The 14,436-nt window shown below is 46.1% G+C and overlaps 1 protein-coding gene across 38 annotated transcripts in view; it reads left to right on the top strand.

Moving 5' to 3' along the window:
* The window catches only part of LOC106993529 (uncharacterized), a 301,117-nt gene that overhangs the window by 59,475 nt on the left and 227,206 nt on the right, over positions 1–14,436 (top strand). For 6 of the 38 annotated variants that reach the window (XR_013404419.1, XR_013404415.1, XR_013404413.1 and 3 more), the window contains exon 6: positions 14,258–14,367. The exons of the other annotated variants lie outside the window; for them this stretch is intronic. The gene's annotated coding sequence lies outside the window, so the exon portion shown is untranslated. The remainder of the gene's footprint in view (positions 1–14,257; positions 14,368–14,436) is intronic. 38 annotated transcript variants of the gene reach the window in all.

The raw sequence follows: 14,436 nt of genomic DNA, 5'->3' as shown, positions 1-14,436 counted from the left end.
TGGTTCTTCTCCCTGGAGTGGGGAAAAATCGTGTGAAGACAGTACATATTGTGCAGGTCCTGGGGGAAACTCCTGTCTCTCAAGAAAGAGCCTGATATCAGGTGGGCAGACGTCTATGGCAGCCACACTGGGGTGATCCAATGTGGGATCCAGGGGATCAGTCTATCAGCAGGGTCCATGTTATTCCAAGACCTGGGAAAGCAGGCAGGCAGCAACTGGAAGCTTGTCCAGATGTCGTGGAGCCATCTGAAAGCTTGTCAAGATGTCACAGTGACAAAGTTGATACCTGTACCGGTGTTTATACATGTTTACAGAAGGAACAAGAGAGGAATCCGGAAAGAAAGAGCAAGACAAGATGCCAGTGCACGAGAAATCAGGATTCCCTGGAGGCATCCACAGCTTGTTGAGGTATGGAGAAATATACAGAGCCAGTCACCAGAAGCACAAGCACGCAGCGGGTGGTGGGACCCCGGCAGGCTGATCTCGACAGTGATTGGTATCGAGGGTAACGGTGTTTGTGGCCAGTGTGTACGGGTGCACTCCAGGGGTGTCTAGGCGCCTAGGAGGGACAGCCAGATGGCCCCAGCTGCGGAGAAGCAAGGCTGGAGATTCGGGACAGGAGGCTGCAGCCTGGAATGGAAACTGGCTCCCGGCGCCTTCCTCTTTAAGCCTGCAAGAGCCCTAGTCTGGATGGACCCCTTCCGAGCTGTGTGTGCGTGAGGTCTGGCCCCTTGCTGTGTGCAGACAAGCTGCTGGGCAAAGCCTGGCCGTTGAAGCGTTGCCTGCCGGCTTCAGGAGGTGGACATCACATGCGTCCGTGTGGCGGGGCAGCCTGGCCTCCGTGGGCTGCCAAGGCTGCTGCTCTGCTGCCCTCTGTTCATGGCGCCTAAGCACAAGCCTGCAGGAGGCAACTGAGTGGAAAGTCAATATAACAATCTGGTGTTCTCCTCCTGGCATCCTGACAGCCTCTGCACTGTGGGAACTCTTGTCATGGGACGGGGTGGAGATGAGACAGGGGCGAGCTCCAGAGACTCTTTTTGGAGCAGGCCTCCTCACGGGTGCTCCCCGACCAGGCCAGCCCAGGCTGGCAGCTGCTCTACGGTGTCCTGCCTGGCAAGTGCTAGCAGCTCCCTGGGTGGGGAGGGAGGTGTTGGGTCTGTGGGGACAGTAGCTTCTCTGGGTGAGTCCCCTCCACGCTTCACCTCTCTGCGACAGCTGGTCTCCTTTCCCACCACAGCACCGCAGAAGAAGCTGGGAGAGGGCGCTGGTGAGGGAGCTGCGTCCTGGCCTGGCCTTTGCCACCCGTGTGGCCCTGGGCAGGTCATGAACCTCTCTAAGCCTCACACTGCACACTTGTAAGATGCTGGCTATCAGCCTGTCTCTGCCTTGCAGGGCCGCAGTGAGATGGGAGCGGCGCCGGGGATTGGATTGAGTGCCTCTGAGGTGCCAAGCACTGGCGCCCCACATACCTGTTCGGTTTTGTTCATGGTTTTCATCACTATGTAACATACAACCCAGCATGCTTATTTATTATCTCCATTATCCATCTCCCGCTCTAGAAAGAAAGTTTCATGAAGAGAAAGCTTTTGGCATCATTTGTTCGCCACGTTTAGAGCAGTGCCTCGCACGTCGGAGAGGCTCAAAATCACAGGTGGAGTAATGAATGAATGGGTGTGTCACTGAGTCCTTGCTGAGATGATCCACAGTAGAGACGGGAGCGTGGGATGTAGGATCATGGTTATGAATTCACAGAGGAGCATGCAGTGGTCCTGGCATTGAAACTAGCTGTAACGCTAAAGTCTGCACTATTCAGTGTGCTAAACAAAATGGGATCCATGAAAGTGCTGCTAGGCTGTAAAGCGCTGTATGCCCATAAGCTGTTATAAGAATTGCACCTTCCCTTGCCTGATGATCTGAACATAAAATTCCTGTTTGTGCAGTGTCTTGCAGCGTCCGCCCTCAGCCTTCACACTTGCCTGGTTTTAGTTAGCACGGACAATTCTCAGCTTTTTGCTGGTCCTCAGATTTTATATTATCCATAGCCAATCTGTAATCCAAGGCTGATTTTCCTGGACCACGCTGCACGTTCACTGCCATCTCTCTCCTGTCTGCTGGTGGAGAGTGCTCCTGAGGTTGGCACAACTTTTTGTGACCAGCTCAAGCCAAACTGTTGCAGAGTGGAGGTCCTGTAAGAGACACGCCGAATTCCTCGTCACAGTGTGCCGCTATCTGCTGCTGAGGCGGACTCCCGCTCCTCCCCTCCTTAGCCTTGGTGCCTGAGACTCCCGCTCCTCCCCTCCTTAGCCTTGGTGCCTGAGAATCAGGTGGAAACTCTGGACATCTTTTTTTTTTATTTATTTTTTTATTTTTTGAGACAGAGTTTCACTCTTGTTGCACAGGCTGGAGTGCAGTGGTGCAATCTTAGCTCACTGCAACCTCCACCTCCCGGGTTCAAGCGATTGTCCTCTCTCAGCCTCCTGAGTAGCTGGGGTTACAGGGGTGCACCACCACGGCCACCTAATTTTTTGTATTTTTAGTAAAGACAGGGTTTCACCATGTTGGCCAGGCTGGTCTCAAACTCCTGACCTCAGGTGATCCACCCGCCTCGGCCTCCCAAAGTACTGGGGTTACAGGCATGAACCACCGTGCCCGATCGACAGCAGTTTTACATCGAATATGCACTTACAGGTTCTCTGCTTCCATCCTGTTATGAATGTCCCCTTTGATCTGGCCCTGCACTGCATCTCTACGTCCTCACTCGGACTTCACTCCACGCCGTTCTCTCTGCTGTCCCTTTTCTGTGTCTCGCGCTCTTTCTGTCGCACACATAGGCCAGGACTTAGATATGATGCTTGTGCTCAGGGACCAGCGGGGTAGTGTGGGGAGGGAGAAAAGCCAGACAGCACGTCTCTCCCTCTCACCCTCCTGTCTGGAACTCCACGCTCAGCTGCCTGTCTCCCTCCGATCTTGAGAAAGGCCTCTGGAAGACTGTGCTCCTTCTTGTGGTCGGAGAACAAGGCTTTCCCTCCACAGCTGAAGAATCCGAGCAGCGGGGGAGGGTGGTGCAGAAGAGTTTTCTCCCCTCGTGATGGGGAGAGGGTGGCTTTCTGATGTCTTCCAGGGAGCAGGTGTTCGTCCAGGCAGTCCCCAGGGGTTCCTCAGCAGTGGAAACAAAGGGGCAGGTGGGAGAAGGAAAGGCGTGAGCTTTGGAGTCAGATCGGCTCTGAACTCTGACTCCACCCTTTCCTGGGTGTTCACTGTTGGTCTCTGAGCTTCAGCATCTCCCTCGGTAGAATCTCAGCTCTCAGGGTTGCTGTGAGGATCGGATGAGATGGCTTCTGAAGTACCCTATAAACAAAGTGTGTTCATATTAGTCATTCCAACTGTGACAAAGTGGAGAAAAGTTTATGTACCAGCATTTCCCTTAGAGAAAGCTGATTTGTTGGGGAAATACCTTGATCTGTGCTTTGGAACAGAAGCTGAAAGTTCAGGAGGACCTGGTTGTGGGCGGAATGCCTGGCATGGCAAGGGGAGGGCTTGTGCTTGATTCTGTGGGTTTCAGGGAGAGGAAAAATGAGAGGGAAAGGCTGTGAGGTGCGTGAAGCGACCCCAGCCCATGGCCACCTGCCCATATTCAGTTTCTCTGAATTTACAAGGTGCTTGCATGTGACTTTTTCACAGCGATTGGGGTTTGGGGTGACATTTGGATCGACGTGGGGCAGCACGGAGGTAGATGAACAGATGAACTGCCTGGAGGTGGGAGAGTCATAAGCGGGTAAGCAGCAGATTCACAGACATTGTGAGGAGGTCTTTGCATGCTCATGGGGCAAGAAATTGGGGCTCAGATCAGGTTTAACTGGGGCGTTCGTGGACTAGGAAGTTACAATGGACATCTTGTAACCTCCTAGGCTATCATCGCCGTTGTCATCACCATCATCATCTTCCTCATCCCTGTTTAGTAGGGAGAGAGAAACAGGTTCGAGTGCAGTGCTTTGCTCAGTCAAGGTCACATGGCACCAACGGTGACAAGACTAGTTTTAAATTCCCCATTGCCTGTCTCCAGGCTATGACTGTTCTCTCTGAGCCAGACCACCTGTCTATCATGAAGGACATGTGGTCTCAGGTAACAGGTGAGGAAACTAATCTCTTAGGAATTGCACAATCTGCCCAAGGCTAGACCTGGGCTTCATGCAGGGTGCTGAGTACAGGCAGGGGATACCTGCAGGAGGAGGCCACTGGCTGGGCCTGCAGGGCTGAGAGGAGCTGTTTTCCTTTTGGACAAATTGCTTCACTTATGGGGATGACCACCCCTCCTAATCCTGCCTGCTAATTGTACTAAAGCTTCCCCTCTTTGCCAGGGGATTGAGGGCTGTGGTGACAGGACTGGGCACAGGACCCGGGAGTGTGCCTACACCCTCGGCTTTGATGCCCTGGCTGCACCTGCTTCATTCTTGTGGAGCCTGGTTTCATTTGGTCACACTTCAAAGCATAATCTCACATGAAAAGGCCAAATTTAGCTTTAATCAAACAACTACTGAACATGAAATCTTCGAAGGATCATTACCAACTCTGATTATTGATGACTAGGAAGGAAGGTCTAGGAAGAGAGTGATCGGTTATATCATTGAATGCTCATGGAGGGTTTAAAAGCCAATCCTGTGTGTGTACATCTTATTTTTTAATTTCAGAAAGCTTAACACCTGTGTCAGATGTCCTCTTGGAAGCCGTGGAAACCCTGTTGGCTATGCAGACAAAGAGACTGGCCCCAGGACGGTTGTAGGACAGCAGGGCTGGGATCTTTCCATACCTTGTAGATCAGTATTTCTCTATCTCAGTTACACTGTCAAATGGTCGCCAGCTCAATTCTTCACCGAAGGCAGGAGAAATGAGGAAAGGTGAGGAAGAAAAGGGAACTAGGAGATTCCCCCAAACAGCTCTCTTTAAAAGGAGGCGAACAACAGAGGGGGGAAGGATAGGTTGGCAGGGTTTTGCTGACGTACCATTGGAGATCTATTGTAGCACCAGTGCATCGATGGTAATGACTCAGTGATTGCCAAATACCCACCTGCCACCGTTGGCATGCTTGTCATTAAGATAGAAATTAGCCCAGTTCAACCTGGGTTCTGTGTGGGAAGCTGCTTACATGGTTTCCCTACTCTGGGTCCCGGGACATCCACCCTTCATCCAGTACTGGTCATCCTGTCTAAAGATACCTAGAAAAGTTCTTCAATTCACAACATTAAGAAGATGCCAGGAGGGTTTGTGGAGGATGACAGCCCGCTGTCTGTGTTGAGCGTTTGCGTAGGCAGTGGTGAGCTGGGGCGGCTCACACCCACTCATGAGAGCCAGCTGGGAGCATCTCTTCCCAACTCTGCATCACTGTGGCATCACTGTGGTTGCTTGAAATTGGCCATGGTGGGAGTTTTAAAAATTTATGTATATTTTTCCAGCTATATATCTAATTGACAAATATATACAAATAAAAATTGTATATATTTAAGGTGTATAATGATTTGATGTAAGTATACATTGTAAAATGATTATCACAAGCTAATTAACCCATCCATCACCATATATAGCAGCTATTTTTCTTTGTAATGGAAATACAATACTTAAGATCTACTTTCTTAGTGAATTTCAAGTATACAATACATTATTATTGACTATAGGATAGTCACCATGCTGTCAGGATGGTGACTCCAGAACTTATTCATCTTATAACTGTAAGTTTGTACACTTTGACCAACATCTTCCCAGTTTCCCCAAGCCCCAGCCCTTGGTAACCACTATTCTATTGTCTGTTTCTGTGAGTTTGGCTTTTTAAAGATTCCACTTGTAAGTGAGTTCATTCACTATGTGTCTTTTTTTTGTGTGTGTGTCTGGTTTATTTCACTTAGCATAACGTCCTCCAGGGTCATTCATGTTTTTTGTTTTTTGTTTTTTTTTTGTTTTTTCCCCAGTGGGAGGATTTCCTTCTTTTTAAAGACTGAACAATATTCCATTGTGTATAGATACGACATTTTCTTTATCCGTTCATCCATCAGAGGACACTTAGGCTGTTTTCACACCTTGGCTATTGTAAAATGTGCTGCAATGAACGTGGGAATGCAGATATCTCTTTGAGACAGTGATTTGATTTCCTTTGGATATATACTGTGAAGTGAAATCGCTGGATCATATGGTAGTTCTATTTTTAACATTTTGAGGAACCTCCACACTGTTTTGCATAATTGCTGTATCAATTTACATTCACATGGTGGAGGTATTTACACCATGAAAATTGGCAGACAAATCAGGGCTTTTCCTTTGCTGGAGAGTCGGATTAAAGCATATATCAGCAAAACAACAATGAGATACCACTGCACATTCATGAGAATGGCTAAAATTCAACACAGGCAACACCAAATGTTGGCAAGGATGTGGAGTAACAAACTCTCACTTATTGCTGGTGGAAATGCAAAATGGTACAGCCACTTTGGAAGGCAGTTTGGAGGTTTCTTACACGACTAAACACACTCTTACCATATGCTCCAGCAATTGTGCTCTTTGGTATTTACTCAAAGGATTGAAAACATGTCCATACAAAAACCTGCATGCGAATGTTTATGGAAGCTTTATTCGTAATTGCCAAAAATTGGAAGCAACTAAAATGTCTTTCAATAGGTGAATGGATAAACAACTGGTGGTATAGCCATACAGCGGAATATTATTCAGTGACAGGAGGAAATGGGCCATCAGGCCACAAAAAGACGTGGAGGAACCTGAAAGACACATTGCTAAGTGAAAGGAGCCAGCCTGAAAAAGCTACATATTGTATGATACCGAATATAAGACACTCTGAAAAAACCCTAAGTCCTGGGAACGTATCAGTGGTTTCCAGGGCCTGGTGGGTAAGTGAATTGTATGGATAGGTAAAGCACAGGGATTTTTAGGGTGGTGAAATAATTCTGTAAGATACTGTAATGGTGGATGCATGACACTATGCATTTTCAAAACCCAAAGAGCTGTACAACAGAAAGAGTGAACCCTAAGTCAACTACGGATTTTAGTCAATAATAATGTATCAATATAGGCTCATTAGTATCACAATGCAAGATGTTAATAATAGGGAAAACTGTGGGGCTGGGAAGAGAAGGGAGTATATGGGAATTGTCTGTATTTTCTGCTCAGTTTTTTCTGTAAACTTTAAATTGGTCCAAAATTAAAGCTGATAAATTTTAAAAGTGTAGCAGCACGTCTCTCTGTACATGTCATGCCTTATTGAACCAGTGGTGCCTCTTGGGTGGAAGCAGAAAGCAATTTTATCCTTTCATTCTGTGTCTTGTCAGGGTCTCTCTTCTCCTTATTGATACCCTTGGTAGATCCTGTAACTTTCCTCGTCCCTCTCAGGCATTAAAGAAATCTTGCCTGGAGGTGTTAAAAGTCAATCAAGTTCATTTAATGATTTAAGCCTCCATCTCTGACCTGATTCAGTGCTTTCCCCCTCCCTCAGCCTCGGCCTGCCTCTGGTAGGGAGGCCAGCGATAAGGAAGGAGGGAAAGGGGAGGATTCCCCTCTATGTCACTTCCTGCCCTTCCCCTCTTCCTTCCCTACTCAGGATTCTGCTTTTGGCTCCTTTGGAATTGGAGGAGGGGAAGTGGGAGAGGCAAGGTACAGGTGCAGCCTGGCTTTGGTGGCCTCTGGGAGGGCAGCTGTCCCATTTCTGGCTCTCTGGAAGGCAGAGCTTTTCTGGGTTCCTGGGTCCAGGTTGGCCTCTCTATGTTTAACCACTTTGACCACCACGGCCCAGGGCTCCCTGTGGTCCGAGCACAGCACAGGATGTCTTGAAGTTGGAACTCCCTTGCTCAGGGTGCACTTAGGGCAAGTCCAGCCTCTCCTTCCCTCCCTTAGCTGCAGCCAGGGAGCTGGCCAGCCTCTTGACTGGATGTGTTCACGGTCTGTGGCTAACGTGAAGGCACCTCCTGGGTCCATGAACAGTATAGCACAATGCTGTGACAATTTGCGCTCTGAAGAAATCCACTCGCCGGTCTGTGTGCATCGCTCTTCAAGCCTGTCCTTCCAGATCCTCCAGTGGATGATGGGCTCAGGGTCACCGGGTTGGCAGTTGGGTCCTGCTCACCAAGTTCTGCATGGATGTGCTGTCACTCCTCATTAGAGCACAGGGCTGCTGACACCCTTTCCCCCGTAGCTCTGGGCCACAGCTGACAGAGAGGAGGTCAGAAAAAGGCAGCCCCAACATTCAGAAGCTGGCCTGGCACCCACAGCTGGGTCTTGCCATTCTCATAGGGGTTTGAACAGCCAGGCAGAATATCAGCCTCAGAATACTCCGAGAGCATGAAAACAAGACCAAGCGAAACCACTTCGTAATTGTCTCAACACAGACAAAAACAAGGTCGCTCTGCCGCACAGCTGACTTGGCTGAGAAATGACTCTGTGACTTCTTTACCAATTAGGGCTGTGTCCTGGCTCTGGTGTCTCCTCCCTGCAGTTAGGACTTAGTGAGATGCCAACACGGAATTGCCTCTACTTTCTGATAGCACCCAATCTAGAGGGAAGCCCCACTTCCTTAGACTCCCCGTGTCACAAATAAAAGCCTAATTCTTGACATAAGTGCTTCTAACACCTCCTTAGTGAGACACATGGTTCCTTCATGGTCCTGCAGCAAGTAAGAAGCCCAGCTTGTGTGTTCCTGGTGGGCTTTGGCTGGAGAACACTGACAGAAACAAAAGCAAAAGATACATTCTAACCGCTTATTACATGTAGTTTCCCCTCTCTGCACCATTTTTATTCTGCCAAGATAATAACTATTTCCTTCTTTCCTTCCTTCCTTCTTCCCCTCCCTTCCTTCTCATTTCCCCCTGATCACAGAATATTATTTGGCCAGGTGTGGTGGCTCACACCTGTAATCCAGCACTTTGGGAGGCCAAGGTGGGAGGATTGCTTGAGGTCAGGAGTTTGAGACCAGCCTGGGCAACATAGTGAGACCCCTATCTCTAAATAATAAATAATAAATGAATAAATAAATAAAATTAGCTGGGCAAGGTGGCGGGCACCTGGGGTCCCAGCTACTCAGGAGCTATGGCAGAAGGATCGCTTGAGTCTGGGAGGTTGAGGCTGCAGTGAGCTCTGATCGCCCCACTGTCCTTCAGCCTGCTTGACAGAGTGAGACTCTGTCTCAACAAAACAACCTAAAATATTATCCACAATTCCTTACTTGAAACCATAGAAGATAGATGCTTTGGAATCCAGAAGATTTTTGATACTAGAATGGCACACAGACTGAATATTGTATAACCTGCAGGAATTCTGGGGCAGAGCCCATCCGCAGTGGAATAGAAGTGTGTCCACAAGACATGGGACAAATATAGACGATAGAAAGATTCATAATTATACCCTATATAAAGGCTCATGCCGGTTCAGATCAAGTTTTTGTTGCAAAATGAGTTTTTACTAACTTCATGGAAAATGTCCATTTTGAAAGCTTTTTTTGGATTTCTGAATTATAGATAAGGAATATAGGCCTGTACAGATACATATACATACATAAAATTGGATGAAAGTTGGAAAATACAGAAAACCACCAAGAAAAATATTCGTAATCCTACCATTCAGAAGTAACCACAAACATTTTGGTATATGTACCATTTTGTTTGCATCTTTTACATATATCAAAGATCTTTTACATATTTATATATGTAAAATATACAAACACATGTATATATTTTTACTTATTCCCCCTCCAGAGAAACAGAATTCACATTTTCACTTAAATATATAAAGTGAACATTTATCTATGTCATTAAATATTCTACTATAGCCTAATGTCTGTTTTGAGTTTTATTGTATTGTTATTCCTTAATTTATCAAACATTTAGGTTGATTACAATTTTTCATATTATAAATAACAACGTAATGAGCATAGTTATCCATATAACTTTTGGTGTGTCCTAATTTTTTTCCTAGGATAAATTACTAGATGTAGAATTACTGGGTCAAGGGGTATAAAAGATTTTTAAGAAAGGTTTTCAAAAAGTTTACAAAAGAAACTTAAAAAATACGTTTTCATCAAAAAGTTTACAAAAAAGTTGGTAAATGATTTTTATACATGAAAATGAGTGCTTGTTATTGATTTCACTCATAACCGTTTATTTAGAATAAACATCTGTATTCAGAACACGGTCACATCTATTTTTTTTTTTTTTGAGACAGAGTCTCACCCTGTTGGCCAGGCTAGAGTGCAGTGGTGCAATCTCAGTTCACTGCAACCTCTGCCTCCTGGGTTCAAGTGATCATTCTGCTTCAGCATCCCCAGTAGCTGAGACTACAGGGGCATGTCACCATGGCAGGCTAATTTTTGTATTTTTAGTAGAGACAGGGTTTCACCACGTTGGCCAGGCTAGTCTTGAACTCCTGACCTCGTGATCCACCCGCCTTCGCCTCCCAAAGTGCTGGGATTACAGGCGTGAGCCACCGCGCCCGGCCACGTTTGCATCTATTGAGCATACCTTATAAATGGGTGCCCAGGGGAGAGAATTCAGTCATGGGTTGTTAGTTTCTGTTTCCGGGTAGGCCAGTAAAGCCCCTTCCTCATCCCTCTTTTCCGCTTATCGCTAGAGACAGAAACTAAAAACCACGATTTCAGGCTACTAAAAGCCTAAAACAAAACAGAACAGAATAAAACAGAAAACAACAACAGAATAAGGTGGATTGGACAAGCTTGTAATGTTTGAAAGAAACCCAGAACCTATACTCTGTATCTTAATTTAATAAAAATGTTTAGAGAGTTTTAAAAATCTTTCCTCCTTAAATTTATTGAACCTAAGAGGAATTTCTTGATCTTAAAATTCTACTATTACGTTTCTTTAACCAATATTTCAGAAGCCAGGGTGTTAGACAGTCATAGAATATTGCTTTCCTTGCATAATGATGATTCCAGGGATGTCAAAAATTTTAACAGTTTTGTTGAGGTATAATTTACATAAGATGAACTGCGTATATTTAAAATGTATATTTTGACTGGATGCGGTGGCTCAGCCATCCAGCCATTTTGTATTTGTACTAAAAATACAAAAATTAGCTTGCATGGTGGTGCATGCCTATAATACCAGCTACTCGGGAGGCTGAGGCAGGAGAATCACTTGAACCTGGGAGGCGGAAGTTTCAGTGAACTGAGATCCTGCCACTGCACTGCAGTGTGGGCAACAGAGTGAGACTCTGTCTCAAAAAAAAAAAAAAAAAAAGGTGTATTTTGATAAATCTTGATATATGCATATCTTCATCTCCCCAAAAGTTTCGTTGTAGCCCTTGCCTTTGTAATTCCTGTCTCCCACCCCTGCTTATCACCCCTATCCCCAGGCAACCACTGATCTGCTTTCTGTCACTGTAGATTAAGTGTATGTGTGTGTGTGTGCATGCATACACGCATTTGTGTGTCCTCTCCATGGAGAGGACCTGGGAGCAGGGACACTCAGTAGCAATGTGCAGACTTAGTACTTATAGCCAGGACTCTTTGGAGGAACAGCTGATTCCATGGGTGTGGCAGGGAAGGTACAAGAAGAGCCGGGAACATTTTGTCGCATGGAAAGTCAGGAAGTGCTCCAAGAGTGATGAAGACATGTCAGCAAGACACAGGAACTGGCTTGAAGGGGCTCCCGGTTGTCAAATCTGATATAATGTAGACATAAAAATGAATAAGGTTGGTAATGAATTCTATCCCACTGAATACATTAGAATCCATGAGTCTGTACTGATATAAATGTATAAGTGAATAAATAAATGGAAAGAAAAGAAAGCGTTTCCTTACAGCAGAATGCCAACTAATATACAGAAGAGGAACGATGAAATTAGAAAAATCACCATTCGGCAGCCGTCATGATACCAAGAAACATCAAGGACTGTTAAGTCTAGTGGGGGAAGTTCGAGGAGGACCGGTGTGTTTTCTTAGTCTCAAACAGTCTCATACCTGCAAAGAGAAAAGGAGCGACTTTCGAGTGGGGAGACTTGGCAGATACCACCTTAGTCAAGTGATCCAAGTCCACATCAGGTGACATTAGGCAAACAGGAATCACGTACTATCAAACAGAACACCACAAGAGCACTACATTAGTTCTGTGGCGTTCCTGCCAAAAACTTACCATTTGAATCCAATTGCAGAGAAACACCCGGCAAACCCAAATGGAGGAACAGCCTGCAAAAGAACTCTCACAAACCTTCAAAGGTGCCACACTCACCATCAAGGTCAAGGACAGATGGAGGAAATGTTCCAGATTAAAGGAGACAAATGAGACATGACAGCTAAATGCAATAGGTGTTATCAGGACAATTAGTGAACTGGAATGGCGTAGGGATTAGATGCTAGTAATATATATGGGTTAATTCGCAGATTTTTATATTGTGTCATTATTATGTCCGAGAATGTCCTTGTTTGTAGAAATTTTACTTTAAAAGATTAGCGCTGTTTTAACATTTGACTCAGTTCTCTCCTGGTTCGGGTCCTGCAGGATCTCTGGCTCCCTTCAGGAGGCCCAGTCCTTCCTTTCTGTGTGGAAAGGCCTCTGAGGGCCCCTGGGAGGAAGCCTGGGTTCTCCAGGTGGCGATGCCAAGGAATATTGGAAGAACAATGTGAGAGTGGGAGGAAGCAGTTGAACTTCGCTTTGTGCCTGGGACTTTCCCTATCCTCACTGGAATGTTGAAATCAGGAAACTTGTTAACGATATCTGTATCATATCAACATAGGCATTAATATCACTATCTTATGAGGAGGCTGGATTGAGTTAATCGTGGGAATTCCCCACAGCCACAGACATCCCAGAAGGATTTCGCCATGGGTTAGAAGATTATTAAGGCTGTGGTCTGCACAGGCAAGTACTCATCAGCCAGATCCTTGCCTCTCAAAGGTGTGCACCATCAAGCGATATCTATTTCGTATTTATAAAATCCTTCACAATATTGAAAAACGAACCGAATCAGATACAATACACTGGCATTTGCTGAAACCTGACGATCTTCACTTTAGTGAGGCAGTCAAAGGAGGCTTCTCTGCCAGCTTTTCAAAGATAGTTTTTTCAGGAATGTTGGTTTGTACCTAGGCTGGCCTTGACCCCCACAGACCTCTCAGAGCTCATCCCCGCCACTGAGCCTCCCTGCCACAGGTGAGTGGGTGGTGGCCTCATTCTTCAGATTCTGCCCCTTTCCTGAGTTTCTGATTAGTTAGCTCCAGACCATTTAAATTGGCCCCTAAACTGGATGGCCAGTCCCTGGGCTGGCTGTCTCCCAAATCATCTGCAGAAAATGGCCACCTCCCATCCTCTGCACCTGCTTGTCCCTGCACCCACACCTGCCCCTCCCCCATGCTGCCCTCCAGTCACATTCCTTCCCACTCCTCTATGAAGAGTAATGAAATTCTAGCTCCTCAATGATGTTGCATGTTCCACCATGCCTAAAGTGCACTCTGTTCGGCTTGGTTAGACTGGCAGCAGCACAGCGCCGTCCTTCCAGAGACTCACTGGATTTTTTTTTTTTTATGGGATGATACTTGGGAGATCATTTTGGTGCTTCAAGTAGATCCTGTAAGTGGCCTGTTATTTCATGATGGAGCTGGGACTAGAACTCGCAGAGCCGCGTTCATCCCACTACGACACAGTCTTCCTCCCCAGTGGAATTACCCCATCATGGGGAACTCTGACCTTTTTTTTTTTTTTTTAATCCTAAACACAGATAAAATTATTTTCATTCCCAGCATCTTGGGGCCCTTTTACCTATTGTTTATCTTAAACACAGATAAAATTATTTTCATTCCCAGCATCTTGGGGACCTCTTACCTATTGTTTATCCTAAACACAGATAAAATTATTTTCATTCCCAGCTTTAGAGGGCAGACTCCAGGTAGGGCTTTGTGAAATATGAGAAATGCCAACTTAGCAAGTAGCATGTCAAAAATCCCTCCTAATAAATAAAATGGGATGATGGCAAGGGGGCAGATGAGAGGAGAGCACAGAGCCTCGGGCTGGGGAATCACCCCTCATTCATGTGAGGTGAGCGGCAGCGGTGGCCAGAAGAGATGAATCGGGGGATTGTGCATCTCCCTGGCTCTAAACCCTTTTCTCGCCTCCTCCGCAGCCCCGTATCGTCGTAAAAAGTTATTTGGGATAATTGCTGGAAAATAGCCTGTGTACTTGGGGAAGAAACTTTTTATGACATAATGATTTTGGATACAATCCCGCTAAGCCAGTGCCCTGTGGCTGTTTTTTCCATTAAGGTATTTCACAATCCATGATCTCCGCTTTGGGAGAAAGAGAGAAACTCGGTCATGGGGCTTGAGATGGGAGATGGATGAGAACCGACTTTCTGTTCTCACTCAGCAACAAGGTATTGATTCTCCTTTAATCTCCTCGTCTTTGGCTTAGCCCAGCTGTTCTTAGCAGTCCTGAGCTCTGG

The sequence above is a fragment of the Macaca mulatta genome, chromosome 14 (assembly GCF_049350105.2).
Source record: "Macaca mulatta isolate MMU2019108-1 chromosome 14, T2T-MMU8v2.0, whole genome shotgun sequence".
Classification (NCBI taxonomy): domain Eukaryota; kingdom Metazoa; phylum Chordata; class Mammalia; order Primates; family Cercopithecidae; genus Macaca; species Macaca mulatta.
The sequence above is the reverse complement of the archived record's forward strand: the minus strand, read 5'-3'. Positions and strand labels throughout refer to the sequence as shown.